Here is a 27,183-nt window from a genome sequence, read left to right on the forward strand (position 1 = left end):
AGTATGCAGTTTTTTTGGAGCAGTGCTTTGGGAATTTGGTAGTGTACTGCTGGGAGTTTTTGACCTATACAAGTGAGAAATCTCCATAAAACTATATATATTTGGTATTGGCACGTTCAGGAGACATGGGACTTTCCAAATCAGTTGTATATTCGTGCATAAAATAATTTTTGTTTCTAGTATGTGTGATTATATTATGGAAAATTTGATTTTTTTTGCATTTTTAGACATTTAGAAGCCTATATCTTGTTACAGAATTGGAATTACACAAAAATTCTACCATATTTTGAAAGCTTAGGTTGTTCTGAAAAAAACGATATATTGTTTTCCTTGGTAAACTAAAAGTCCCCCCGAGGAAAGGCCCCTAAAGTGAAACAGTGCAAAATGTTCAAAAACTGTCTGGCAATACAAGTTCCGCTTTGACCAAAATGGCTGGCAGTAAAAGGGTTAAAGATGTGGTTATTATTGGTGATTATTTACCTTCCTCTTCTACATCTTTCCAGCTTTCAAATAAGGGTCACTGACCCCAGCAGCCAAAAAAATCTTATTGCTCTGTGAGCTTACAATGTTATTATTGTTGTTTTATTTTCATTATCATTCTATTCATTGCTCTCCTATATATATTCCAGTCTCTCATTCAAGCCACTGCGTAGTTGCTGGTTGCTAAAGTGATACAAAATGTTAATTTAAAGTTGAACAACTCTTTGAAGTGGACCTGTCACCCAGACATAAAAAGCTGTATAATAAAAATACTTTTCAAGTTTAACAAGAAACCCAAATTCATTTCTATATTAACACATCCAAACCCATTATAAAGGCATTTAAAAATGCCAGCTGTCAATCATATATTGCCTGCCCTGCCTCTATGCCTTAGGCATAGAGGTGGGGCAGACAAGTACTTTAACTTCCAATTCAGCTCTTACTTTCCCCCTCCCTCCTGACCATCTAATTGTGTAGCCAGTGCATGGGCCTGGGCATCAGGCCCCCATTCTGGCACATTCACAAGATTTTGGGGTGATACAAAGCTTGCCTTAATAACCGTGTCCACAAAATGGCACCTGCCTATTTGCTATGATTGTGTAATTCCAGGACTGAAGGAAACAAGATTTATATTACATATATAGTGTAAGTGAAGGTTATTTTGCTTAACAAACACAATAGAAAAGAATTTTGAATTATTTCTTAGGGTGACAGGTCCCCTTTAACTACGTACTATTTGGTGCAAATAAAAAAGAAGCAGTTTAGAGCCTCAGCCTGCTTTATATTTCAATGAAATATCTTAGATACCAATGGTCCCATACCCTATTACACCATTTTTATTTACAAATTATACATTTAAAAAATATTCTCAGAAATGCAATTTTTGAGTTTCAATTTTTGATTGCCTGATTGTTTTTATTTTTTTGCATGCTTGATTGACTTCCTTGTAGACAACCCAACTAACTTGAAAACCTTTAATGCACACTTTTTATTACAAAGCCCAATTCTAATCATTCTATTAAACAATTAAGGTTTTACTTTGTTCCTTTGTAAATATACAGACATCTATAATTGTTTTGTATTTCATAGGGTCTTTAACCCTATAAAAAGATTGTCCAAGTTAGGGCTATGGCACAGGGGAGCATTATGTGCATCAACTGAAGCATCTCAATCCACCAGTGCCCTTACTAGCCAGACAATATACCAGACCATTTTCAGGTTAAAAACTGCCAGCACTGTTGGGAAAATTACCAGCTATGCCATAATTACTAAAATGCTATAGATATCCGCTAATGATAATTTTTGCACATCTAACATTAGGTTCTTTGAAAATCTTTTATGCAGCTGTCCCTGCAACATAACATTAAAAGAGATTATATTCTGGTTACTATTTACAAAATGCTCACTTGAACAAATTCAGAATTATTTATTAGGAAATCATACCTCCCAACATTTTGAAAATGGAAAGAGGGACAAAAAGAAATGATGCGCATACTGCAGCAAAATTTGGCAGGTTATTTAACGTTTGAGCACATATCTGATGGTTCTGGGGTCATTTTATGTTATTACAGTTTTGCTAATGCAGGTGAAATTGCCCTTTAAGCTGAAAGTCTCAGTTCTCCCAAGAGACCTGTTTAGCATATTAGTTACAATTGTACCTCAGTGCAGGTGTGGCTTGTTAAGTTTCTGGGCTCTCTGCCAAAAGCCTACTTTTTAGTTACATTTGTATCTTTTTTGGGTTTAGTGCAGGAGATCAAAGGGAAATGAGGGACTTTTTAGTAAGAATCCGGGACTGCGAGTTGAGCTGTCAAAAAAGGGACTGTCCCGCGAAAATAGGAACAGTTGGGAGGCATGGGAGATCCAAAAAGCTTCCATTTTTCTTTGTTGGTTTCTAAACTACTATAACTGAGACATGCTCTGTAAAAGCCACCACATTTCCATAAATATTTCTTGTCATCATTTTGTATAACAGTAGGGTTGGTTAAAACATACAAATCAGTTTGTAAAAAAAGCCCTGTGTTATAAACCATAAGGATAATGTTGAAAGTTAAAATGTTTAGTTTATTTTTAACTCCATTTTGAACCCTTTTATAGCTTGAATACCAGGGATAGGGTTGGTAGTTAAAATCATGGTGTTCATGTTATTGGAAAAAGAAAAAAGTTACTAGAATAAAAAGATTAGTAGCAATAACCTCAGAGGCATGACCCATCATAGCTAAAGCTTACATAAGCTATGTTACTAGTATAAGTAACTTAAAGGTGTCAGGATGCAATTATGCAAGTCAATTTTTTTTAACTTGAAGACTTTTTTTAATTTTTGGGTGATTGGCCCTATTTAATGAACATCATATCTCTGCTTTCTTATGAAGTATATCTGAAATGTGTCCAAATACATTGAATCTGAGCTATAAATGTAAATCTCTCTGTAGTCTTAAGTGCACATAAATCCTTAACTTTACTTTTAATCAGTTATGTATTATATACTTTTGGTCATAAAATATATGTAATGCCCATTCCATCATTTAGATGTGAATTAGGATCAGCAACTTAAACTGTGTTTCCTTTTTCATTTTGTAAATGTCATAAGCGAAGACAAGGTGAGATACACTGAAGTGATCAATGGTTATTCTGTATGTCATATATACATAGCATATTTTGACTACGGGAAAAAGGGTATTAGAATTAAAAAAAAGCCCATTTATTATAACTATATTTAAAGGCCCTATAATGCCAGGGAACACCAGGAAATAGAAAATGTAAATACACAAAATATATTTACACCTTACATTAGCTTTGCCTGAAAATACTGTATTGTTTCTAGAATGCATTCCATTTTTATTTGGAAATACACATCACATAGTTTAGCAGGGCTTTTGGAGGCAGGTCATAAATGTGAATTCCCCTAAACACCAGGTGGGGCATTGTTTAGACAAAATAGAAAAGATGGCTGCTAACAACAGAGCTGATATCAAACATGTAATAATAACTAGTTGTTATTCTACTTGTTTAAAAAAAATAAAGAAATATTTTTACATGTGCAAACGACTGATATGTTACTTGATACTAAAACTTAGGGGCAGATTTACTAATCCACGAACATCCGAAAAGCGTCCGAATGCGTTTTTTTCATAATGATCGGTATTTTGCGACTTTTTCGTAAATTGTTGCGACTTTTTCGTAGCGTTACGACTTTTGCGAATTGTCACGACTTTTTTGAAGCCGCCGCGCCGAGTACGAAAGATTCGGATTGATTCAAGCTTCAGTATCGTGACTTTCCTTGGGCCAGGTTGGAGCTGCAGAGTGCCATTGAGCCCTATGGGAGACTTTCCTTGGGCCGGGTTGGAGCTGCAGAGTGCCATTGAGCCCTATGGGAGACTTTCCTTGGGCCGGGTTGGAGCTGCAGAGTGCCATTGAGCCCTATGGGAGACTTTCCTTGGGCCAGGTTGGAGCTGCAGAGTGCCATTGAGCCCTATGGGAGACTTTCCTTGGGCCAGGTTGGAGCTGCAGAGTGCCATTGAGTCCTATGGGAGGCTTCCAAAATCATGCAAAGTCTGAAAGGTTTGCCCGCCGTTTACTAGCGCTCAATCCGAAAAAAGTCGCGACAATATACGAGCAAATCGTAACGGCTATGAAAAAGTCGTGACAATTCGCGCAAGTCGCAAAGGCTACGAAAAAGTTGCGACAATTTACGGAAAAGTCGTAACGGCAATGAAAAAAAACGCAAAAATACGAAAAAGTCGCAAAATGTTCATTTCAAATCCGAATTTTTCCCATTCGGATTCGTGGATTAGTAAATGTGCCCCTTAGTGTAATTTTAAGCAACATTCCAATATTAGAATTGTCAAATTATTTGCAAATGTTATTGCTTTTGAAAGCTGTATTCATTGGCTATTTCTATTCTCTAAATTGCTTGTCCTGACAGCTTAAACAGTAAAGCAAAATTCCGCACTCATATTGCCTTGTGTTCAACTTCACAGGTCTGTTGACCTACCACATAAAAGGAATTCTGGGAACTGTAGTTTTCACTGGAGCAGGAGAAGCAGTGCAGAAAATAAGAAGGGATAAACAGACACAGCTTTCAATAGCAATGAGATTTGCATATGACATACATAGTAACATAGTTACATACATAGTAACATAGTAAGTTAGGTTGAAAAAAGACATACATCCATCAAGTTCAACCATAATGCCTATATATAACCTGCCTAACTGCTAGTTGATCCAGAGGAAGGCAAAAAAAACATCTGAAGCCTCTCTAATTTGCCACAGAGGGGGGGGGGGGAATTCCTTCCTGATTCCAAGATGGCAATCAGACCAGTCCCTGGATCCCTAATAAGAGCCATAACCCTGACATTAGAATTACATTTTTTTTTCATCATGAAAACACTATTTGGATGCAGCTCCTTCAGTAATATAAAATTGTATATTGTATATGATGCATCCTAACTTGTTCTAATTAGTCCTGGGATGATAACACTATTAAGTAAAATACCATTTTTATTATAATTGCATTTAAGTGCAGCAACCTTTGGAGTCTATATTCATATAATTACAGTATGTAAGATGCAAAAGCATACATCCAAATTCATTATTTTCTTAAATTAGCATCTTGGCTATGGATAGGCAAACACAGTTACTGCAAATGGTGGGTTACTAAGAGATGAAGCCCTGCAAGGACTAGCATATTGGAGGTTGCCTATCTTTGATCTAAATACATATTGAAACCTAGTTCAAGACCATACTCATATGGTAATACTGTAAATAAAAATACAAACAGCTGGAATTCCATCAACATTAACATTATTTATCACTGCATAGTATTCAATAACTTAAATATTTTTTTTGCACAAATCTTTCACTAATATTAGTTTATAAAAATCAAACACATTTAGGTCTCATTTGCAATAAAATATTTTGGAAAATACCATTTACAGGAACATTATATAGAATGGCAGGAAATAGGTAGAAAATGTAAGCTAGTACCTACTTTGGAAAACTGAGAAACTGTTACTTGTTTAAAGCATCATCCTGTTCCCATTTCCCAGCATACAGAAATGAAAACATTTCAAGAGTGTCTTCCCATAGTTAATAAAAGTCATGTCTGAAATACCTACGAGAGGAGACTGACTAAAGCAAATTGTTCTCACAACTGCTCTCTTGGCATCCATACTGATCCCTGCCAAATATACCTAACTTCTGACCTGCTAAAAGCACCATCCGCGACTCAAGGCAATGCTGATAATAGTATCATGATAAATACTAGCCTGTAATTGTAGTGGCTTCACATATATTCACATTTCATTCAAATGCATATCAGCAGAGGCCTTTAAGGGATAAAATACAAATCCCTCTTTCTAGACAAGCTACAAGTTTTGTACTGAAAATTTGTTTATAGTTAAAGCGCAAATTGTCTACATTGTATCAGTTCATTTAATACTGTAATTAAAAAAGAGTTCCAAATAAGGTTTAAAAAAAAAAATTAAATCACTTTTTTCATGATAATATTGGATAATAATCTAAGGTCACCCACTGTCTCTTGTACCTTGTATATATTTTTATTTATAAAGTTATTAATATTAGGCAAACACATAAATTAGTATGCCTGTAGTATGCCTCATTAGAGAAAGTGCAAATTACAACTATTCAACAAGTAAGTTTAAGATATTTTTGATCCTTATAATTTTTAACAGGCTTCTGAAGATTTCGTAAGCGTTTAAAAAGAGCTTCCATTACCAGTTTATTACTTACTCTGATAGGTGGCAAAATGTCTTCATGCAAAATGAGGCCCTTTTCACAAAGGCTCAAATTTTTGTCAAATTAATGTTAATTTCTCACATTCCTATAAAATTTACTTTTTGTTCCTATTCCCCAGTGTAAGCAATTCCATCTCACCCAGCCTTTTTTCATAAATGATAAATTCCAGATGCTTTATCAGCTTAGTAACTCTTCTATGGACTGTTATAAATATCCATTTTGAGCAGTGGAGATGAAAACTAGATGGGGCTTACTAGTGCTTTGTAAAGGGTCAAAATAAACCTTGAAGACTAATTTATACCTCTTTTAATATAAGACAATACCTTGTTGGCCAATACTTACAGCGGTTATCCACTGGTAACTCTAGGTCAGGGATCCCCAACCAGTGGCTCATGAGCAACATGTTGCTCCCCAACCCCACGGATGTTGCTCCCCATGGCCTCAAAGTAGGTGCTCATTTTTTAAATTCTGTCTTGAAGGCAAGTTTTGGTTGCATAAAACCCAGTGTAAAGCCAAACAGAGCCTCCTATAGGCTGCCAGTCCACATATGGGAAACCAGATAGTCAATTTTAGCTCTTATTTGCACCCCCAGGACATATTTCCATGCTTGTGTTGCTCTCCAACACTTTTTGCATTTGAATGTGGCTCACGGGTAGAAAAGGTTGGGCATCCCTGCTCTAGGTACTTCCCCATCATTGATTTCCCTAACTTAGTCCAATTAGGAGAATATAGGTTTGTATCCTTTCAAAATCTCATGTGAATAACCTTACATTTAATAGCATTGAATCTCATGTGCCACTTAGCCATCCAGAATTGTCAAAATCCCCTTGCAAGAATAAAAGGCTTTAAATCCATCAAAAGGAAATGCAAAGCAGGTGGGACATAAACACTGTGTAACAGTGTAAGTATCCTAAAGTATAATATTGAAGAGAAAAACATTAGTACGACCTTTTTGTCTGATATGGTTATAAAGCAATTTCAAAGAGTATGCCTTTCATAAAGTAACTTACCTACATGTAGCATCAAAAGTGTAACCTCCTATTGAAAAAGAAACCCTGGAGCTAGGTGGCGGTAGCTCCAGAGTTTCCACTGCTGGCTGCATCATTATGCAGAACATTTGTGCCTAAAGAATCAGACACAGGTGGCATTTTGACAGGATTAACGTTTTGGGGAACAAAAACATTTCTTACTCAAATGTTTCATAATAATATGTTCTACCTAGGCAGCTTAATCCATCTTTCCCTACAAATATGTGGATAACAATCATCAAAAAAGCTTGCAGGGCAGTGATGTAAGGGGTTAACAAGTGGGACTTAGCTGAAGCTGTCATAGGCCCTTCAATGCTCTGGCAGTTTACAATGCAGTTGCCTTTTTATTTACAGATTCCATTACACCAATAGACTGTTTTGAATGCTAATGTACGCTTTCCAATTAGGGAATAAAAAAAGTGTTATTTTCCATGCTGAGATTTTCTTGCTAAACGGCAAAGACCTAAAGAGCCTGAAGCTTTTCAGGGAAGACCAAAGATTAAACAAACGGGACAAACTGTACATCCGTAAAACTGCAAACATTTAAGAATAAGGCTGAAAAAAGGTAAAGCCAACAGATGTTAAGAAGCTGTTTAGAAATATACAAACTGCTTGTATACAGAATTATATTAAGGGCTGTCTTTGCTAAGCAGTGCTAATAATGTTTTCCTTGTGAAATAATGAAAATTGAAAATGAAAGAATGTGATACACAGTAAAGCATTTCTAAATGAATCCATCTAGAGGTTAGAGATTTGTAAAGGTCCAATCAGTCTAAATAAGGATAGTTAGAAAAATCAAGTCTAGAATTCCTAGTTAAAGGAGTTGTCATGTGTAATGGCCAGTTGCTCATTTGTGAAGAGCCCCGGAATATGAATTCAATGTTAATGGAGAATCAATTCCTTTTTTATCTCTGATTAAGCATCCCGAATGTGTCCTGTGGGGCCAGCCACACAAGCAACAGCTGAGACACTTATTTGATAGGACCTTCAGTATTTCAAGCCATGGGTCAACCCGAAAGGGAACAATGAGGTGAAGCAAACTTCAAGGGGACACTTAAAACATTTTCATACTCACAAGTACAGATCCAGTGGAATTAAGCTCTCTGAAAATAACCACAAGGGCACTGGCACACAACAAAATTTGTCCCCTGTGGTAAATCTGCACTAATATGGAAGGCAAATCTCCTGAAAATGCCTTCCCCTGTCTTTGATTGGTGCAAGTGAAACACATTACTTGTGGCACATTTTTTCCTTTTCATTTCATGGCAGTGTAACTAGATTGCTGCGAGTAATGAGTTGTACTGTGTAGGACAAATCTAATCGTGTGCCACTGCCCTTAGCCTGAAGACTAAGCAGCAGGTATATTTTTCCCTATTGCCTAATTGCAACGACAATTTTAATGTGAGCTATCCTAAAAAACACATAATTAATAATCAATAAAGAGCCATGCTGGAATACATATTTAGAAAAAGGTGGTCTAGAGCATACATTTCAACTTACTAAAATCACCCAAACCAAAACACAGATTTTAGAAGCCTTCACATCTGGTAAGAAACATAACATGATAATCTGAACATACTTAAGTACCTAACAGCTCTACACTCTTTGGATGCATAAAACCTGAAGAGCAGTTATTGAAGATAGCAGCATTGACACAAAACCTCAATGAGGGTCAGAACTGTAGCATAAATATCCTACTTGTATTAATTACTGCCACAATGAAGTGAGGCAAATTTTATGTATCATACAGGAAAAGCATGATAACTTAGCTAAATAAGCCACTGGAGGCAGGGGTGTATCAATGTGCTGCCAGGCCCGCTCAGAAAGGCAGTGGCCGCACACATTTTCTCAGAAAAAAAGTGACTATAGACAAAGCTGACCCTGCAGTCCATCCCCAAAACGCAACTGCCCCCCCCCCCCCGCGACCATGGGATGTGCTTCCTCTAAAGTTACGCCACTGATTATGCTAGGTACTGCAGTGTCTTCAGAAAAAATAAGGAGGTGGAATTCTCTATAATATTGTATAATAATAATAATAATTGTATAATAATACATAATAATATATTATGTATAACCATATGGCACGTTAGAGACTTTAAATGTAACAGTATCAAACTTGGGATGACAAATGGAGATTTTTAGTGTTGAATGGAAGAGAGAATTTATTTGTTGTTGATTTTAGAAGACGTTTTTAAGTGAATGCAAAACAGATAATTAATTATGTTGATTGCTGAATTCAGAATCATGTTCTAACATTACCTAAGAGATCAAAACATATTCTAGTGTCTAATATGTTTTCACCCTCAAGAATGAATTATAAGAAAAAAATAAATTCTTGCCTTGCCTAAGAAGATTTCTTACCAGAAATTAGCAAAGAAAAGATCATCAGGCATAAGCAGAAATGGATTTCAATTACATATGGACTAACAAAGAAGATGAAGTTTCATTTTATTATGTCCCCTTCCCTAACAATTTTTACAATGGCATTGTTAATATGTATATTTCTGAGTTCATAACTAGAAGAGATAATATTTACATTTCTGTCGCATTCTTATCAGGATGTATGACCTATATATGTCATTTGAAGGAGAGCTACTACTTTCTGAAAGCTATAATCAGCGTGCAGTTTAAGACAACAGCAACACAGCAATGAAAAATAGAATGGCCTCTCTTTCCATATTTATGGATTTTTATTAGGTTTTATTATCCATCGAGGGTGACTTGAAGGAAGCCATTTTGTTAGTCATGTTGCAGCTATCTGTAGGATGAGATGTCACCATGGGTCAGTAAATGAGCACATATAAAATGATAGATTCTTTATAGCTATTGGAAATGATGTGAACATGCTAAAATGGCAGCAGATTATCCAAGAGACGCTATCTCAAAAACACATGCATTTGTTCTACACAGAATATTTACTTACCCTTATCAACAAACTTCTTTTCATCCAGTGACACCAATGCTCTAGGTTTTAGTATACATTTGTGACAGGGACTCCTTTGGGACAAATTCAAATCACAATAACGTTCTGCTTAGTATCGGATCATGCCTCAAAGATTTCTCAGTGAAAGCACTGTAAAACTAATAATGTCACTTGGTGACAGAAATGGGAGTTCTTGAATCTATAACCAAAGGTAAGTGAACAACCTTTTATTTTCATTTGCTTGTAATGTTCCTTTAAGAAAATAATAATAACAGTACGTGGTCTTGACTTGAAGCAGATGTTCAGTTTTACATTTTTCATAATAGTTTGTCATTTGTTTTTAAACTCTGTAGCATTGCCTAGATATTTAGTGATTCTCTTAACCACAATTGCAGACCATACACCACCCAGTAAATATGCTTTTGTTTCTCAGTTTTTGCCAACTCTTAAATATTGCTGACGTGTCAGTGGAAGCCTTGGAGTATTAAGCTTTCATTAAATTAGTCTTGTGTGGACTACAAAAGATTATTTCTGCAAATGTTAAGGGTTGGTGAAATGTTTTTCTTTGTGGGGAAATTGCCTGACGAGGAATTTGTGTAGAATTTATTTCTCATGAATAATTGCACAGTAGGGCTCAATGGCTTTAAAAGGGCAGGTATTATCAATGAAGGGCAGACAGGTCAGTTAAAATGACAAAATCGTTATTGGCGTTACCTCTACTGAAACCAGGATGCATATATATTAAAATTCCACTGTGTGATGGCTCTTTAGGCCTGATGTTTAAAGTAAACATCTTAAGACCAAAAAAATAAAACCATCAAACATATATAGTAAACCTTTTAGTTCTTTCAGGCTAAGTCATTATTAACAGGGTTCAAGGGCAGCCATGTTTTAACACGTGAACAATAATATGTTATTATGTGGAATCATTAATAACTTACTAAATATACTACATATTGACATATATACATCTACATTAGTTAAGTTGTCCCTGTAGACTGGTTATGGAAAAAACTAGATTACACATCAGTGTCCAGGTTGTGCTCTTAGCCAAGTTAGACCCCTGCAGACAATCCCTTGGCTGGGCACATGTCACAGATGACAGAGATTTCTGCTGTGGCCTGAACAGAGAAGAAGCCAGTTGCTGGCCAGCATTACAAAAAAGCTCCTTCCTGACCACCTGTCTTTCTCCTGTGACACCCAAGGGTGCTATAACATTTTAAGAAAAAGAGCACATTTTTATGCTAAGAAAAAAATGCCCCTATCTGTCTCCAGTCACCAATTTACAAAGCACTTATATTTCATTCTGATGGCAATGGTGTCAGTTTGACATAGAGGGGTTTATTCACAAAACTATGACAGTCATTAGCAATCCAACTGACATTCATTTAAATGTCCATTAACGATCGCAAGCATCTATCAATGTTTAGAGGCTATCCCCCAGAGTAGCATGGCAAGCTCCCAAGGAGATCATAAATACTCATTTGACATCAATAAATCCCATCCTATATTTGGCAAGGGCTTTGCATTGATGTCTACTGAGAATTTAGAATAGATATTGCCATTCTCAGGTCTCTAAATGATACCCAGTATCAGCATGGACAGCCAAAATTCATTAACCACTTATTTGCCATTGTGTTCTTCTTCAGTGGCTCCTATTAATATGTGGTACTTAAAAAGGTGTGTGATAGAATTGGTATTTAAGTTGGGCCTAAATGTTTTTTCTAGTTAGATATCTGGGATCAATTCTTTGAGTCGGTGGTTAATGTACCTTTCTTCACTTTTTTCACAATTTCATTTTTAAAACATCCCCATCTGGATAGAGTAAATATCTGTAAGCATGTCTCATGAGTGCAACTCATATTTGTAGATTCGACAAAAATAAAAATATCTATGTCTATGCATATTTATAAAAGGTGGTGAGCACAAGCAAAAAAAAAAAAAAGAATAACTAAACTGAAACAATAGTTTATGATCAGTAGACTCAGCCTTAGGCTACCACAAGTTAGCCCTTTACCTAAGTATCCTTTGCACACTGCACCTATAGGCACTTGCTACTTAAGAGTAAATATATGCCCATGTTCCACCCAGGTGCTAACCCTTTTCTTTTATGTCCTTCTTGAACCAATATATATGTAGTTATTGAACCACTGCAAATATTTTTCACAAAAAGTTGGGCTATGGTAGGAAGCACAGTTACACTGGAATTTAGAGAAAGAATGTTGAATTGTAGGTAAAGTTGCCCCTTTTTAACACTTTTCACTTCTTCAGTACATTAGCTCCTATATAAATCCCTTTATGTATAGATGAGTGAACATTTGCTATACCTGTATTGTGTATGTACATTTTGCCTAAAACAGCTCACATAGCATTATGTGCCCCTTTTGAAGTTGACAGCATTACATCCTCTATGTTACAAAATGTACTAATGCAAAAGGTTTAACATATTACTGTGCAATCTTAAAAGTGCAAACACTGAGCCCTTCTATTCAAATGGCTAGAGATTCCTTGAATATTTCACATATTTGGGTCTGTCTCCACAGCTCATAGCTCTATAGAGAAATTCTTATATCTATCTATGTATATATATATATATATATATATATATATATATATATATATATATATATATATATATATATATATATATATATAAACACACACACACATTCAGGTTTGGCCCATAAGTCGTGGCAGTAATGTAAATTTCATCACATTTGTTAAGACGGGAAAGAAAGAACCCTGCAAAAATAGTAATCCTGTCTTTCAACAAAAATCTTATAGGAAGCTATGAATTTGGTAGATCTGAATAGGATGTTGGTACATGTTTTACTAAGGTAATATAATGGCAGACTATTATTAGATCACATTAATCATTACTGTGCCAAAGGCACTGACAGGCCCGCTGAATAGGATTGAAAGGGTTGGTAATGGATATAAATTACCCATTGTGTGATAAAAGGATTTTTACTAAGAAGGTAAGAATAAAACAGCAAATTTCACATCTGACTGCTGTATAAAACCGAAAATAAAAGTAACCCAGACTCAGGAAAATCCATATATTCAGGAGGTAAGCACTTTTTAAACAAGGTGGTCATCAGGCATATAAATTGTACACTGTGCAAAATTAATTTCTTGATGTATAATACTATCAGTCGGAAGCAGCAGTTACTTCTATCTGAGAAGTGATTTTCTAAACTGCAGAATCTCTTTAGCATAGTGACATTTGGTAAAGTGACAGGAAAGTAGGCTTTTTTTCCCTTAAACCTGCCACCCACATATTTATATCATTTTCTGTAAATGGATCCTAGTCATTTAGTGGTGTTACATCAACATTTCATCTTAATTGAAATTGACATTATTTAATGATATTGATATAACCTCATATAACCATACATTTGAGAGGACAGTACCTGCAATGGTTTTTAAAATGGAGAAGATATATATATATATGTGTGTTCACACAGAAATCTACACTAATTATTATTACAGTATTTATAAGTGTACAATACAAATGAAGTAAATGTGAATAATGTGTTGTGCAGGTGCTACAAACTTATATCTGTAAAAATGCTATTTGATTGAACCCTAACATTAATTCCACTGGGCTTGAACAGTAATTTTATGCAATGGAGCAGTCTACACAAGTTTCTAATTTAACAAAGAGGTTAGTGGCTTAAGGCAGTGGTCCCCAACCAGTGGTTCGTGAGCCACATGTTGCTCCCCAACCCCTTGGATGTTGCTCCCCAACCGCTTGGATGTTGCTCCCACTGGCCTCAAAGCAGGTGCTTATTTTTGAATTTCTGGTATGGAGGCAAGTTTTGGTTGTATAAAAACCAAGGATAATGTCAAACAGAGCCTTCTGCAAGCTGCCAGTCCACACAGGGGCTATTAAGTAGCCGATTAAAGCACATATTTCTACCCCAGGAACCTTTTTCCATGCTTGTGTTGCTCCCCATCACTTTTTCAATTAAAATGTGGCTCACAGGTATAAAAGGTTGGGGATCCCTGGCTTAAGGTATCAGTATAAGGGGATACTTGTACACAAAGAGTTTCCACAAAACAGCAGTCATTATTATGCTGTTAATGCAAGTTCACAAGTCGCACATTCAAAGAAAATATATTTTATCTCTAGCTGGGTCAGTAGTTCCTGTTCATAGTATTACAATTGTATCTGCTTAAGGAAAGGCTGTGCATTTACTTCTTTTTATCATCATGACAGCATTGATTTAAAAGTGAAGGAAAGGTACAATCAAAAAACCAAAATGTTAGGCACTCCCAGTGATTGTAATCACTTACCTTATACCCCAGGGCGGTGCTCCTGGTAGGAGAAAACTGCACCAGCCAGGTTCCTTCTGTCTTAGCACCAATTGCGCATAAACAGTAGAGTGAAAAGCCAAACTTTAACCAATAGTCTCTACTGCGCATACATCGGCCCCGGGATTGTTTATAAAATAGACAGGAGGAAGAGGATTGTTCGTTTGCAGCTACCCCAGGCTGGTGAGGTTTCCTCCTAACAGGAGCACCAGCCAGGCGTATAAAGTAAGCGATTACAATCACTGAGAGGTGCCTAACATTTTGGCACCACCCAGTTGTTTAACCTTTCCTTCTCCTTTAAAAAAGAAGGAAAGGGTTTATCACTAGGGGTGCCAAATTTTAGGCAGCCCCCAGTAATTGTATTCACTTACTTAATACCCTGGGCTGCTGCACTGGTATGGGGTACTTCTGTAGAATTTGATTCATAGCTATTCTTCCTTAGTCATCTTCTTTACTCTGGGCACGGACAGGAGCATGCACAGTAGAGTAAAAAAGCCATATTTTTTCTTAAACTTCAACTTTTAACTGCCCATGAGAGAGAGAGATTGCTTCAAGAGTTATTAAGTTAAAGGATGCTTTGCCTCTTAGCATTTGACTATCTTACCATTTTTGTGGGATTCATAAGAATCCTGAATTCTTAGCAGAACACTTTAAATTTTGCAAGGAGATTTCACTTAAAATTATTGCTTGCTTGGATTTTATGTCTTTATTCAGGGGAATTTTTGGTAAACAAAGCTAGGGAGTTGTATGATAGTTTAAAAAAGCCCATGTATCTCAAACAAAAGAAGGGTCATTTATTGCCTGGGAAGGGTGCAAAGTACATAAAACAGGTGTAATCCACCATTTTTTTCCAGTTTGCTTCCTGCCCTGCGGGTACCAGAATTTCCACAGCACACCTATATTTATGAGGAGCAGGCAGGAGGAGGAGTCATATTGGTACCCCCAGGCACAGGAAATATCAGGGCCCTGTAGCATGCATTGTAATACAATGCCATGTATTTTGCATCCAACATGAAGTGCAGAATTCAGCCAGGGCCCAGGCAATGTGCTGCCTGAATGAGTACTAAGGCTTTTGTGCTGCCCATTGCCTTGCAGCTGTTTTCACTTAAGCAGAGCTAAAGTATGCAGTGAATTACAAAAGTAATGTTATGAGCAGAGAAAAGAACTAAAGAACTGACCAGCTGGGTGTGTGGGAATAGGAACTGAATGTTAAAGCAAGTAGAGAAATCATATAACCCTAAAGTTGGGCATACATGGCATGATTATTTTCTTTAGGCCAATAAAGTGGTAGAGAGGTCACACAGTGCTGATTGTACCACTATCTGAAGACTGAGCTTGACTTATTAACTTGATTGAGAGTGGTAATTTGTGCAAAAGGAAAAATGAAGCATGACAGCAAGCGACCTGCTACATTTAGCATCACCTAAAGATAGATTGTAATATAGACAAATACTCACCCAGAATAATAAAGTGTAATCTCCAGTGCTAAACTTTCAAATCGCCTTCACTTGTGCCACATGGAGAGCAAAAACCTGGGAAATTCATTCTAGAAGTAAAATTGGGAGGTTTATTATTATTACTCATCATTTGCCAGTAACCTGTCTATATAATCCATTGCTGTCTAAGGAGTGTTAAACACTCTAGGTAAAGGACAATCTTATTTTGGTTAGCAAACCACTTTAAAAAGGCTTAGTGCAACATTCTGCACTTCTAATGCAATCAAATAAAAAATAAAAATGAGTTAAATAATTAACAGGAATGAGCATCATTTAACATGTCATCTGTAACATCTGGGGAACAATACTGTAGTCCTGCCCCTTGGCTCCATTCAGATGTGCCTGCTGCTGTTGCAAGCATCAGTGGCTCAAAACTGTCATGTACAGTGTGGTATTATTGCTGTTGCTGTTAGCCTGTGGCAGTATAGGGCTCCCTTGATCATAACAGAGTTGCACCTTGTGCTGTATGCAGAGTGCAGCTTTCACCACAAATCCCACAGGTGAATCATCTCTCTGCATGGGTGCAAAGAGGTTCATTTTACAGATCTATAAAGTATGTTAAATCAAAAATATAGACTGCTTAGCAATTGGGAATAACTTTTTGGGGTTAGGTTTTACCTGTTGTATGTAGTTTAGTATGCAATTTAGTGTACTAATGATAACCTGGCATGAAGGACCTGACAACGCAGGAGGGCTGCACCTAGTACCAGTCTAAATCAGTCTAGGCCTATGACTAAGTGCTCTTGGAGCACAAACACATAAAGACAATTAAGTTTTTGTCTCAATAAAGATTTTTGTTTTTAATATACTTTTTAAGTGACCTATGTGATTTTTCTGAGTGCCTACTCAGGCACTCAGAAAAATATTTCACTACCCTTACTGAGAACATGTTCCATGATCTACTTTTTGTGAGTTTACTGTGAGTTACATTTTACTATATTAGGATTTGATTACTTTTCAGAACACACTTCTTATGAATTACTAGATTGACTGGAAAAAAAATAGTTAGAAATTAATAAGTTTAAATAGAAGAGAGTAGACTCCATGAGAACAAAAACGTTAATCTTATAGGTTGTTTTCTGTAATGGATAGTTTCTTGACAAATTTCTCAAAACCATTTTCATAAAGCTTTAAAAATAATATTTCCATTCCCTCAGGATATATATCCACAAAAAAAGCAGCAGTTTATGCAGGTGACAAAGAACAGATTGTCATATCATAGCCCACTGGTATCAACAGTTAAATGGATTAAATCAAGGAAGTGATTAGCACGTTATTAATCCCTGGTTGTGCTCTGTGTACAATCCTTTATAATCTGGTTTTTAATTCACAGAGGGATTAAGCATGGCATCACCAAGTCTCAAACCTTTTATGGTCATGTTTGTTCAGATGACAAGACATAAAATGCCATTAATATCAGTCTTAGTATCTTATAAATGTCACATATTGGGGACATAAAATGAAGACTTTAGCACAGATATTTTTGTGTGGACATTTTCCTGTAAATGGAACGCACGCTGTTTTATATCTATGGTGCAAGTTTAAAATAGTTAAAAAAGCGCAAGCTACATATGTTAATACAAACTGCAGTGCACATATTCTGACACATTTCTTTACACACTTAAGCCTTTATCACCTTACCTGGATAGTCAACAATATTATTTTAGTTGCAAGAAACTAAGAAGCCAGGGAATGGGAATGTAAACAGCCACCTGAAATAATCTGCAAAATAAAAATGAAAAACAAAGGGGAGAGTCTCACATTATTTTCCAGTATTTTCACAGTAGGTTTACAACAGCTAGATGACCAGCATTAGAATTGCTTTGATCATAAAACCTAATTTGTAATAGTAATGACCTCAAGTGTGATATATTTATATCACTCCTGAATAAAACATTACCTTTAAAATAAATGTTTGAAAGGGGATTTCATAATAATATTTTGAAGGCGATGTAAAGTAAAAAAAAATATTGCATGTACTGCTTGTAAACTTAAAAAGAAGCACAATTGTATTGTACTTCAGTTAGAAGTTTTGTAACCTGTGCAGCTGCTCCTCTATTCTCCCTTCTGTTGCTGCATACAAGAATCATTTCCCAACTGGTCAGCCAGACTAGTATGAAAACTATCTGCTGCTTTGTATTCCGAAGGGCAGGGAAGCAGAGTGGGGTTGTTTCTCACTGAGAGACAATAATAAACAAATGTGTATACAAGAGTGTATAGATTGGTAAGTGAGTGTATAGATTGGTAAGTATAGGTTGTGTGTGCTGGGTTTACTTGGATGGGTTGAACTTGATGGACTCTGGTCTTTTTTCAACCCTATGTAACTATATAACTAAATGAAACAACCCCGCTCTGCTTCCCCGCCATTCAGAATGCAGAGCAGCTCTGATGGTTTCTTACTACTCTGGCTGGCCAGCCAGGATAGGATTCCTGTACACAGATTCAGGAGGGTGAGAAGACTAGCAGTGAATTCAGCTGCACAGAACCAGTTACCTTAAAGAGACAGTGCAACATTTCTTACTACTCTGGCCAGCCAGCCAGGAAAGGATTCCTATACGCAGGTTCAGAAGGGAGAGAAGACTAGCAGTGAATTCAGCTGCACAGAATCAATTACCTTAAAGAAACAGTACAAAACTTCTAAATAAAATACATTGCAATTATGTTTCTTTAGGTTACAAGCAGCACATGCATTATTGTTTTTTTCCTTTACATCCCCTTTAATAAACAAAACTGAGAGAGGACAAATGAGATTTATTTGGGGTTAAATAAGTTGCAGGTGCAACATGTAGTGTATATCAACAACAAAGTTTATTCTCTAACAGTTTTGTACACATTCGTAGAGTATGCTCTTTTGCTAAATGCTATTATCATTAAATGGGTTTAAAATAAACTCACAAATTGACTTCCTGTGACTCTGTTTTTAGAATAAGAGGTGTGACCAGCTTAGGAGTCTGGGCCTCTATCACAATTTTATATATATATAAAAATCAGGAAAAAACAGGTGCACTCCAGGAACATAGTATTTGAAGTAGTTGAACACTCTAGCACCTGCAGGGTTAAGTGAGTATTGCTCTTCCTTATGATTTTTAGAACAAAGGTGATACTATTTTTAGTATTTGTTAGGTTGATATATTGTGGGTAACTGTACTGTTGTGGATTATTGTGTACCTTTTTCTGTAACATGCTGTTTTTTGGTCAGTAGGACTATGCACTTGTTTTTAACCACTGTATTTTTCCCTAATTGCACAGGTGCCTGTGTATATAGTTACTCTGGGTATTGTGTATCCTGAGTACAGGGCTTCTCCTTCAGTCTTATGACTGTGTGAGAGCGTGGGATTGGGTGAGTGCTACAGGTTTTACCTATTTATATGTTGATTTTAAGTCTACACATGGTCTTGAAAATGGTCTTAGAAGGAGACCAAAACGTTGGCCTGATACATTTTTAAAATGACTTAAATAAAGAATCTTGATTTTTATTTTTAAAGGTTCCTGGAGTGCACCTGTTTTTTCCTGATTTTTTGGATAACATTGCATAATCTTGTAGCACCCAGGTCATTCGGTCTGTTGGTGTGCTGAAAACCTATGGATTGTATATATATATATATATATATATATATATATATATATATATATATAGTATATACATACAGCATATTTATATCCACATGAAAATATAGAGCACTCACAGGACTTATGAGTGAAAAAATGCGTTTGTTTGTTGTTTGCTCCATTTTTTCATGCGGATATCCATTTCTCTTGGATGCAGCTGGGCCTTTACCCTATACTTGGAGTTACATTCACTATATACATATATATACAGTATATATATATATATATATATATATATATATATGATTCATGAGATATATATATATATATGAATGAATGAAGCTGCAAGAAGTAAGATGAAGGTAGACATTGAGAGTGTCTTAATTAAACTGAATATCAATAAAAAGCATGCATGTGGTAGGAGTTAACGAAACGTGTAAATTCAGTGTTCACCTGGTCAGGCTAAACATATCACCGGCCAGGTAAAGTAACAAGTGAAATGAGGCATTTTCTATGGCAATATAATTTGATTGTAGCATGGTCACTATATGCCTTGCTACTGCTCAGTTTGACTTTACTCTGTAGAGTTATTTAATGGATATCCAAAATGCTTCACTGAGATCCTGTGTCACAAGTGCAGTTAGCACACAGCATGCAGCAAAGTTATCTGGCTAAAGAAGTGCATAAATTATATCTATATATGGTTACATTCAAACAGAGTCATATGTGACTCCTGTCTCCATTTCCTTCCCTAAATTCAACACTGATAATTCCTCCCGCAACCCATGTCCTAAACATATTTAGTCCATTCTCTTTCTTTTAATTTCCTAACACTATTTTATCCCATCCTCTTTTTTTCCTCTTTAGCCTGTTATGCTTCCCTTTTCCTCAATTCTTCCAATTTTTTATCTTCCTCACTCCTTCTATACCTAATGTCTCTTACGCTTTAGCCTTTGCTGTACCCAGAGTACGTAAAACCATGTGGCTGAATAGACACAGATAGACCAGTTACCAGCTGTTTAACAAAGAACGTGTCTGTTATGGAATTGGCTTCTGGTTAACTGAGTGGTCACAATAACTAATATACATGGTAAAGTAGTCATGGGCAAGAAGAGGAAACAACAAAATTTTCAAGTAACAAAGCGAAGCCCAAGAACTCTATATGGCCTAGAGGCAAAGCTCTAATTTCTACTATTTTTGTGCTTCTGTTATTTTGTCATGTATGAAAACCCCAACCTGCAATGGGTTTATAATTTCCATATCCTTATTTAAATATTCTGTATTAGTCAGGTATTTTTCTGTATTACTTAAGTTAACAGTGAACCTCTAAAAGGATCTCTCAACTCCTCTGACAGATTATGTGATAGCAGAACACATGTGGATGGTTAAAAGCTGCGCTTGACCTTAGCGATTGGGAGACAAGGTAAATACAAGCATTCATGGTGGTAATGTCTAGAATGAGATACATTTTTTTACCAAAAGAAAGAGCCAACTGTTAAGATATCATGAGCTACAAAGCCTGTTAAGTCTTTTCTGCAGCCTGATTATGCAAAACTAAATAGACCTAAATAGACCCCAGTCTTCAGCAAATTATGTACACTGTTCTCTAAATTATGATGAAGCCTGTAATTTCACAGCAATGAGGATGTTATTAATCCTCATACACGTGGACAATGATGTGCACATTTCATTGGATTTTACTATTGGATCCATTTAGAAATAAAACCAGCTACTACTTTCAGCATGGATACACAGACCACACAGTGGGCTAATTTGAATTATTTAATAACTCATGTGCTCAGCAAAAACAACAATAACCTTGTTGTACGACGTGTTATGCAAAAGAGCTTACTATTTCTAGCAAGTTATTATTTAATATCTCCCCACCTCTGACTGAAGTGGAAATCACAGGTAAATCATTTGTTGAAGGAAAGAGCACAGCGGCTGCTAGACGATGCTACGACAGCCATTTCTGCCTTATTTCTCATCTGATCACTTGCTAGGAAATACCCAAATGTGCACTTCATGCCCAGTCATGCTAATTTGTGGTTTCTTAGAGCACCATGTTAAATAACTCAAGCCCCTAATTATGGCAGCATGCTACTCCGGTTATAGGTCTCAGATCAGTTCCACTTCAACTTGGCCTGAGAATAAATCGAGTACTAAGTACCATACTTGTAAAACAACAATCATCAATCTCATATATGCAGGCTTGATACAGCAAACTCATAAAATTCCAGGTGATCATCCTCTATTACTTTATTTATATTCTCCTTTTAGCATGGTACAAACATCCTAATAAACAGTAGGTACACATTTGCTTAGTTGTTATTCAATATGCAGTTCCTATCAGATCATCAGTAAATAGCAGGACTGATAACATTTTGGGATAGCAAAATGACCAATATTATTTTATCTGCTATCAGCCAAAACATTTCTAGTTTCTGAATGTACAATATTGCACTCAGATGACCACATCTGTGTTAAGGGTGACTGTATCTAAATAAGAATGGGCTGAGTTGCCCAGTCTCAATGCAAATTACATCTGTCTGCTCCTGATGAACAAGCTCTGACTATATCTGTGGTATTTAAAACACTATTACATTTTTTAAAGAGATTTAAACCAACAGACTTTAATAAGTGAATATTTGTTGATGGGAACACAAGTGTAACATAGGGTCCATATCGACCACTTGAATCGGGCATTTATAAGAGACTCAGAGTTCACCCATTACTACCCCTTTAATAAACAAATCTTTGTGCACATTAACAGTGTTAGAAATTCAATTGAAACTCTTTGTCTGCTGCCTGCTTACTCTAAAGATGGTCTTTCTTAAACAACAGAGCACCGAGGAGTCGTTAGGGCTCTCTCTTCATTACTTCAAAAAACCAATCATTAGACACCAGAGTATATACGTAATTAGAAAATCACTTCCTTTGCAATCCAAGCTAAGTAGTTTACATACTGTAATTACAGGGACAAAATCAATTTTTAATCATTTCACTGATTGGGCTCATCAGCACTGTGGGAACATTGTAACCTGCTTGTTGTGCAAAAGTAACATCTGGGCTCAAACAATTACCCTTTGTTTGCAACAATATTCCTTAAATCTTTTTTTTTTTTAATAAAAGATGAAAAAAGCATAAGGGGGAAATATTGTGTGAGCTTGTCCTTGATCTCAAAAAACCCCTAAGTATAACTTGCATTGATTTTAATGTTTCTTCCGATGTACAGTTTAATAGTACACTTGCAAGGAATGTATTTTTTTTTTTTTTTTCGCTCCAGTAAAATAAAAGTATCTGATTGTTTTAAAGATGCATTCAGCTGGCTAATTGTTCCATAGCTAACACATGGTATTCAAACAACCCACACATTACAAAAGCTCATCTGGAATATAATGGCCAACTATTACTGAGCTGGTTTATACTTTTCTAATATAAATGAATGGATTTTATCAAAATTAAAAAGGGAAATTCAGAGAGGCTGAGGATGTGTGAAAAATAGATGGTATGAATTGGCAAGGCGAGCCTAAGCATTTTGTTCTCTTAATAGGAAATGACCTCATTTACACTGGGGTAATAATTAGCACTGCTTCAGTGACAGTTAAGAAAAAAAGTTTTCAGCATAATAAGGCAGAATCGCTTTTGTTAGGAAATCTGCATTGACTATTAACCCTTTGCTGGGAAAAGAAAAACCAGTCACTCCAGTATTAGGAGATGTATACAAATGTTTGTTGGTTCTCCTAATAAGATATACATGGATGCATATGTTTAAATAGGTTTTATGACTACAGACTGATCAGGAAGTTCAGAAATAGACACATTTTCCCCATGTAAGAAGTACATGAGGAATATTAAAGAAGAAATGCATGCACAGTACTAGAGAACAGTATTAATCTCAATGCAGATCACTCCAGGCATTATTAAACTGTCATACTATATGATGACACTATTTTGACAAATAAAAGAAAGTGAAAGCTGCATTCTTCTAAGATTTTGCTGAACTACAGCTTACAACATTAATGTTACCAGCTGTGATGGACAGGGGGTGCACAGAGTTATGAATAAATATTTAAAAAAATATGTATAAGGTAATGCTTTATTTTTAAAGGTCCACTGTTTTCCTTACACGTGACTTAACACTATGCGCCAAAATTGAAGAAACAATGCAGACCTCACAAGTCAATTGCGAGCTAATTCTATTATTAACAGCATTGGTATTGGAGTGCCAGGAGTGAAACTATCCCCACTCCGCAAGTTACTAACTAGCAAACATTTTGCTGTGTGCCGTCAATTTAAGCTGGGATTCTGGGTAAAACCTGCTGTATTGTGGTTTAAAACATGCTGACTTGCATCTGAATATAAGACCATGGATCTGGTTTGGCTGAACATTAAGTATTTTGGCCAAATGCTAACCCTAAGGGGCTGATTTACTAACCCACGAATCCGACCCGAATTGGAAAAGTTCCGACTTGAAAACGAACATTTTGCGACTTTTTCGTATGTTTTGCGATTTTTTCGGATTCTGTACGAATTTTTCGTTACCAATACGATTTTTGCGTACCAATACGATTTTTGCGTAAAAACGCGAGTTTTTCGTATCCATTACGAAAGTTGCGTAAAAAGTTGCGCATTTTTCGTAGCGTTAAAACTTACGCGAAAAGTTGCGCATTTTTCGCGTAAGTTTTAACGCTACGCAAAATGCGCAACTTTTTACGCAACTTTCGTAATGGATAGGAAAACTCGCGTTTTTACGCAAAAATCGTATTGGATCCGAAAAATTCGTAAAGAATCCGAAAAAATCGCAAAACATACGAAAAAATCGCAAAGTACCGATCATTACGAAAAAAACGCAATCGGACTCCATTCGACCCGTTCGTGGGTAAGTAAATCAGCCCCTAAGTGTGCATTGCATGATTTTGTACATACAGTATCTATATATTTGTAGATGGTGCTATGGCTATTCAAATTATTTCTCAACATATCACAAATATTTTGCTTTTCTAAGTAGGGCTTAGTTTAGTTATTATCAGCGTTATGCAAAGTATATCATCGACATGTTATAAAGGGCTTAAAAGAACATGTTTAATAAATCACATGTGATGCCAATGTATATAATCTGATTTTCCAACCACACCCACATCTGCTAGGGTCAACCAGAAACCAATAAACCAGACCATGAAATACAGGAAAAACCTGAAAATACATCATCATACAAAAGAAACAATGGAAGGAAGGTTTGGTAACAACCATGATAGAAATGTCCCTATATAGTCTAATCAAGATATGTACTTTGTACCCAAGCTCGGCAAAAGACATCCCATCTCATTAGTTAATGATCACTTTAATGATCACATAATTTCATCATATACTTGAGTTATAAAAACCAGTTATCATTCATTGTTCCCATTGTTTGTGTACTTTCTGTAGAATTTGAACTACATTTTGAAAAGAACCTGCTTCCATGTCTTAACTTGTGATCAAATTGCTCCTTGAATTACGTTTAGCAAGAAATGTCATTTCATGGATGCTTCGTTCAGTCCCACAAATGCTTTGTATTGCTGCATGACATTGTTTTGATGACTAAAATAATATTACTAATAATTAGAGAAGAAAATATGCAACTGAAGTTATAATAGAGCCCTATAAATACCATTACGGCAAACAAGGTTTATATCATTCAAGAGCAAAATGAAACATCAGTATCCATAATCCATTTGTATTTTTGCCCACAGATGAAGAAGCTTTAGCAAATATTGGCTGCATTCCCAAAGCAGCAACAAAATGGTACTTACAAAGAGGCACAAAGAGGAATTCATAAACCATGCACAATACATCTGTCTTTTCGCATTCACCAATCATTCATTATTCAGATTTTTATCACTACCTGTCTGTATTCCTATTAAACAAAACTTTATTCATTGAATGTACTGTACAAAATGAAATCTTTTGGAATGTGCATCATGCAGCCACAGTTTTGTCTGACTTGCTTCTTTGTCAATAGTTTTTTTCCAAGAAAATAAACAAACACATAATGAAAAAAATTGGCTTTCGTTGATGATCTTTCTAAATACATATATTATAAGGTAATTTATTGCCACATTTATGTCTATGCAGGCTCAAGTAATTAGTCATTAGTGGGATGATGGCCACTGCCATTTACAACAGATACTGTCAGCATACTGATAAGCACAACACTAAGCTATAGAATCCAATTCCAGTACTTTGGCCTGGAACATGGATGTTGGACATTGGAGTTGTGTCATTTTTGATTCAAGTTTCTGTTAGATGTACTTTTTTGCTTATGTTTTTTGGCATGGGTTAATTTATCATTTGCATTTATCATCAAAGCGTTAACTCAGTATTTTATATAAAGTATAGTTGCACAGATTACTGCTTAAACAGAACAATCCTTCACATATTGCAATATGAGAAGAAGCTTTGCTGTGCCAACAGTGGCATCTTTCCACGGAACCACAACTGCAAAGCACTAAAGCTGATGCACAGCTGGGAGTAATTGGTTGGCAATCATCAAGGTACTGTAATTTGCTTCAATGCACACTCCTTACATTTGTATGTAACACCAATGTGACCTGTCAGCTTACTCTAATGAACTGCACACAGTTGTATAGGGTGCAGCTTACACCTTGGCATTAAAACCTGCACTTAGTATGTGTAACTTGCAGTGTTGTGTTACTTCCACCAGTTATGGATTCTGCATATCATTATCATCCGTAATATCATTCACACACATATGCAAACACGTGCAACAAAACTTGGTGAACTGAGAGCAAAGCATGGTGGATACTATTAACAGGTTTCTGCAATACACTGGTATTCTGGAAGAAATGCTGCATTGTGGGTAAAAAAACATAGCAATTTATGTCTACAGTTTGCACTTTGCTTGGAGTGCTGCTTTGGTAAATGAGCCTAGTTGTGTGCCCTCACAAATAAATGTATGCAGCAGGAAAGAAATAATGAACATTGTTACACTGATCATCTGCAATAAACTGAATTGTCTCTTCCACTGACTTGTCTTACTTGCACTGCTGCCAAGTGCATTAGCCAAACAGTGAAAGAGTTAGCCTTTAAACATCAGGAGAGCAATGTTATAACCCTAAACACAGGGTAAGGGAAGAAATGTCCATACTTCTATATGCACTGCAGGTCCCTTTCACTACTACAATGTTTTACCAGCCCTCTTGATTTTTGCTGTCTACTGCATGGTTTTGTGCTTCTAAACCTTAAGAATGTTGCAAGTGGCCTGCATCACATTGCTATGCCAAGTAAAACTCTCCTTCCAGCAGAGAAATGGCTAAAAACTACAGGAGCAATAATTGACTAATCAGACTCACTATTAGAAACACCTGGCATGTATCACAACTGCACATTCAGAACAAGAAAAGATTAAAGAGCAACAAGTGGAAGACAAGCAATAGTATTAAACAGCAGATCCAGAGCAGCAACTGGGTTATGGAAGTAGGTGACGTACAACCAAATTGCAGAATCTGGCATGCACTCCTTTAGCCACTTAAAAACATATCCTTTATTGCAGAAGTCTAAAACAAAAGTTTCCTGACCCTTTCATATTGAAAAATATGTAATCATAGGCATAAAGTAGGTAATGTACATACTT

General features: G+C 36.1%; 1 protein-coding gene across 5 annotated transcripts in view; it reads right to left on the reverse strand.

Moving 5' to 3' along the window:
- Positions 1-27,183, reverse strand: part of znf536 (zinc finger protein 536) — a 242,912-nt gene that overhangs the window by 157,328 nt on the left and 58,401 nt on the right. For all 5 annotated transcript variants that reach the window (XM_031900813.1, XM_031900816.1, XM_012962268.3 and 2 more), the window contains 2 exons: positions 17,640-17,720; positions 15,960-16,048 (listed from right to left, as the gene is read on the reverse strand). The gene's annotated coding sequence lies outside the window, so the exon portion shown is untranslated. The remainder of the gene's footprint in view (positions 1-15,959; positions 16,049-17,639; positions 17,721-27,183) is intronic.

The sequence above is a fragment of the Xenopus tropicalis genome, chromosome 4 (genome assembly GCF_000004195.4).
Source record: "Xenopus tropicalis strain Nigerian chromosome 4, UCB_Xtro_10.0, whole genome shotgun sequence".
In the NCBI taxonomy this organism is placed as follows: domain Eukaryota; kingdom Metazoa; phylum Chordata; class Amphibia; order Anura; family Pipidae; genus Xenopus; species Xenopus tropicalis.